Source organism: Anomaloglossus baeobatrachus, chromosome 4 (assembly GCF_048569485.1).
Source record: "Anomaloglossus baeobatrachus isolate aAnoBae1 chromosome 4, aAnoBae1.hap1, whole genome shotgun sequence".
Lineage (NCBI taxonomy): Eukaryota > Metazoa > Chordata > Amphibia > Anura > Aromobatidae > Anomaloglossus > Anomaloglossus baeobatrachus.
In genome coordinates, this window is record NC_134356.1 from 18791613 (window position 1) to 18796700 (window position 5088).

The window sequence follows — 5088 nt, forward strand, 5'->3', positions numbered from 1 at the left end:
AGTGACCGGTGTAGGCCTCTTGGTCCCAGAAGTCTGACACTACCCACAAGACATACATTTCAGACCCATTTTGGAGTCTCAACATTAAAAAACCTTTCCGGCACACAGCAGTAGAGTAGCATCAATTGCGGCTGTCCTCATAGGACCTTAAAAGAGCAGGGAGGAACGGTCCAGGCAACACATAGGCTATGGGACGGCATTTTAATTTGAAAAAGTGAGCACACAACGACCGTACATTCTGCAGCAGTGCATCCAGGATGTAATACTGCCATAGAAATTGCTCTACAACCAGGTTGATCCATGCAGTGCATATGTGATGTCACTAGACGTAGTGTCGCCCAGCTGTACTGCCAACACTAGGTTAGCACACTAGTCGCACATGGCCTTCCCTAGATCCAGGTTCAGTGGAGACAGCCATTTATCAAACTCAGGCATCAATGTAGAGAAGATGACATATTCACTTCTATAGTATATGTGGAAAGGGAGATTGAAGAAAAAGGGCTGCCATCTATAGGGCAGCAGATCACTATGGTGGGAGAAGTGGGTATGCCACAGAAGCCTAACTGTACACCATCGCCTAGTCTGCACTGTCTGGGACAGGGGTGGCAAAGTCACTGGACATCCACGACTTGTACATCTTCATGAACATTAGGTGCTCTACACTTTGAGGGGACAGCCGGATATGCTTATCTGTCAATACACTGCCAGCAGTGCTGAAGACACATTCTGAGAGAACGCTGGCTGCCGGGCAGGCCAAAACTTCCAAGGCATGACTGTCGAGCTTAGGCCACTCTTACATTTTGAAGACCAAAATGCAAAAGGATCCAATCCCCACCTTATGACATTGATGTTGAGATCTAGATACTCTTGCACAATCCTCTCCAGTCGTTCACTATGTGTCAGACTTTTACTCTGTTCTGCTGCTGCATGCAATGGCGTAAAAATATGTGCCACAAATCACAGATGTTGTTTCTGGCACTTGACCTGCTGCTGCTTCTAATGCTTCTGCGTTGACGATGCAATATTCCTGTGGTTGGAATTTTAGAACTGCGATTCAATTGTGTGTTTCACTGCTGTCTTGTGGAACAATACTGTTAGGATAGTCTGCGAGTTCATTTCAATACTCCAGCATCCGCATGTCTCTTTCCAGGGGTGGAAGCATCTTGTTAAATTGACTCTTTTACGTGGATCTAACAGAGTGACCACCCAAAAGTCAGCACTATTTCTAATACTAATGATACGGACATCATGTTGTAAATAGTGAAGCAAGAAGGCGCTCATGTGTCAGACACTTCCATGCGGTCCAAGTCGATGTTGTGTTGATGGTGGGAAAATGCTCAAGTTTGCCTCCTCCGTCCCCACTCACTAACCACGGACAAAAGAGATGGGATCAATATCTTCTTATTCTCCAGAGTTTTCTGCACCCATTACCTCTTCCTCCATTTGTTCCTCGGCTCCTGAACCTTCACTACCACTTTGTCTGTTACCATGAGCCCATCTCGATCGATGGATCAATATACCAAAATAACTACAAGTTCGGCTCAGTCTCAAGTGTTTTGGCGCAAAAAATGTAATGTGTTGCGTTCAAGGTTACTTACTGCAGTGGCGCAATGAGCCTTAAGGCCCCTTTACACACTGCAACATCGCTAGCGATATCGCTGTAACGTCACCGGTTTTGTGACGTAACAGCGACCTCCCCAGCGACATTGCAGTTTGTGAAACACATCGGCGACCTGTGCCCCGCTGTGAGGTAATTGATCGCTACACATCTCTCAGGGACATTTTTTGGTCCTTTGTTTCCCGCTGTGCAGCAAGCATCATTGTGTTTGACACTGTTACAACGACTTTGTTAGCGACTTCCCTTTCAAACAGCTACTTTGACACATCCCAAACGACCAGCTTGCTCGTTCTGCAGGCCCGTATTGCTGCTGGTCGTTGGCAAGGTCTGCCTGTCTGACAGCTCACCAGAGACTTTCCAGCGATCCCGGCCAGGTTGGGATCGCTGGTGGGATCGCTAGAAAGTCTCAGTGTGTAAAGGGGCCTTTAGGCCAAGGTGACACGGAGGAGAACTGCGATCCTCGCATGACACTCGGCTCACGCTGGCAAGACAGCGGGAGCCGAGTGGCATGTGAGTGTCACTGCGGCTCAGGTCTAATAGTGCGATCGCACCACAGCTGCGGGGGACGGGCCGGCAGTGAGGAGGGGCGGCCAGGCGCTGTGGAGGGGAGGAAGGGATTTATCTCCCTCTCTCCTCCGTTGCCGGCTATTGTCATTCTCGCCGTGAACTAGCAGTACACCGGTGTAATGTGAGTGCAGTGCGATTTTTCTCTCACCCCATAGACTTGAATGGATGCGAGAGAAACAAGGATCGCATTGCACCCTCAGCATGCTGTGACTATTTTCTCGGTCTGATTAGGGCTGAGAAAATAATCGCTCATGGATGCTGGCACATAGGTTAATATTGGTCCGATTGGAATGCGATGTTTTATCGCATTCCACTCGCTCCGATTTCCATGCCGTGCGTCTTAGGCTTAAATTGTCTTAACGACTTGGGTCTGGTCCAGACAGCTAACCAATGAATATGGACGGATTGGCAAGTGAATTGTGGTGCAGATGGTAATGACTTAACTCCGTCCACAGTGCCTAATGTGGCTAACGCTGGGCCTCGATCTTTTTTTCCCATCTTACAGCAGCGCCCCTGGCATAAATTCTTCTCCCATCTGACAAGGATCTGGTCACAGACAAGATCAGTTGCACTCAGCTGCAGCTGTGGTCCCACAGGGATACTTCTCCATGCAGATGATACTGGAGTGCTGTCCAGCACATCCTGTCTCTTTCAGAGATAACTCCAGATTGCCCCTCAAAATGGCCGCACTTCCCCTTCCTGTATTTTACAACCATATGTATACACTCTTTTTGTTGTGCTATAAGACAGCAGCCTCTAGTGGCTGAATACTGACATTACTACATGACATTTAATCTGACACAGCACTAGCACAGCATTACCTTTAGGCCAGAATCACACTTGCTAGTGCCTCGCGTGTAACTCGCGCGAGTCTCTCATGGTATAACCCGTCATGGATGCACACTCACCAGACAGGAGCGTCTCAGCTGCATAGAAATACATGCAACCGACCCGCTCCTGTCAGAAGAGTGTGCGGCCATGCCGGGTGATGCAATGAGAGACTTGCGCGAGTTACACGCGAGGCACTAGCAAGTGTGATTCTGGCCTTATATGGACACAGCCAAGCATATCTGTATCAAGCTGGTGAGACATGCATATCTTCAAACCAGAGAGAGTGAGGTTTGACTCATCACTAGAGTTGAGCGCGGTTCACGGTTCGAGGTTCTCCAGTTCGCGGCTCGAGTGATTTTGGGGGCTGTTCTAGATCGAACTAGAACTCAAGCTTTTTGCTAAAGCTCGATAGTTCTAGATAAGTTCGAGAACGGTTCTAGCGGAAAAAAAAATAATTCCTAGCTGGCTTTCCGCTGTAATAGTGTAAGTCACTCTGTGACTCACACTATTATGACATTTCAGTGTATAGTGTGCGGGGACTGCGCATTCAGATCACTGCTGTGTGGATAATGGCGATCGCCATTTTTTTTTTTCCTTGTCTTCCTTCCCTAAGCGCGTGCGTGTAGTGGGGCGGGCCAGCATGTCAGCCAATCCCAGACACACACACAGCTAAGTGGACTTTTAGCCAGAGAAGCAACGGAATGTGTGATAGGATGTCCATGTCACATGTCCCTGCATTATAAAACCGGACATTTTCCTCCAGCACGCCATTATCTGCCTTCTGCGTCCTTGGTGTCAGACATCACTGGCGCAGCTCCTGTCTCCGATACTGCTGTGTACGCTCCATACACAGCGCTATACAGAATAGGGATATAAGTTTCTTTCAGCCCTTGTAAGGGCTAATACCGGCAGGGTCAGAGCCATAGGTGACAGTCAGGTCCGTGAAAACAGATTTTAACAGCTACACAAGATGACGGCGTCTGTGTAGCTAAGGTCAGGGATTTCCTCGCTGCATTTCCCCATTAGGAGGGATAGAAAGGCAGGCTTCCTTTCCTCTACCCAGACCCACAACCCTGCCACTCTCTTGCCCTTTGCGCACTGAAACTCATTGTTACTAAGCCATTATACTAGCAAACACTGAGGAAACTTAGTGGCATCCTAAAAGTGGCTGTTGGACTTTATTATTGTCCCATTAGTGCAAAGATATTTGCAGCACGTCTGCCTGCATTGCACACTCAAACTCATTTTACTAAGCCATTATACTAGCAAACTGTGCTGCCAGTTTAAGGGCCGTAGTTGCATTGTCAGGGATAATTATTGTTGTTTATTCTGCTGTTAATAAAGCTAGCCCACCGCTGCAATCTACACCACCTCTCAATTTTTACTACCACATTTTAAGTGCACAATCTTGTCGCAATCAAAATGAGTGGCAAAATGACAGATGCTGGTGGAAAGGGGAAGAGGCGTGTTGGAAAAGGAAAAAAAGGGTTTGTCCGTGGGGAAGGTGGCAAAGCTCCATTAACATATGCTGAAGATAGACCATCTTCCAGCAAAAGTAAGATGTCTACTACTTACCGTGGACAATCCGATGTGCTCCCTTTTTTACGGACACGAACAACTGGAACAAAGGTAGATGATGGCCAAAAAAGGAAAATGCTTGAATGGATCTCAAGTGGTCCAACAAGTGCCCTCTCCGCCACCTCAACTACCGCATCCAAAAAACACCAGTCCTCTGAGTTGTCAGCCCAATCACACTTGCATTCTCCCAGCTCTGAAGTCTCCATCCGCCCTGCACAGTATGGTGGAACTGAGATGGCTGAGTCTGCAGAGCTGTTCAGTCACACTATAGCCTGGGAATCAGAAGTCTGCTCCCAAGTTACAGTGAGTACAGACCAGGAAATGGTCTGCAGTGATGCCCAGAACCTTTGTGACTCTGATTCAGGCCGTGAGGACCAAGTTTCTGAGCAAAATGTTGACCCTTTTTCACAAACTGTAACACCTGTTGTTATAGACAGGAACATACTGATTACGATGAGACGCAGATACCAGATTGGGATGACAACTTAAATATT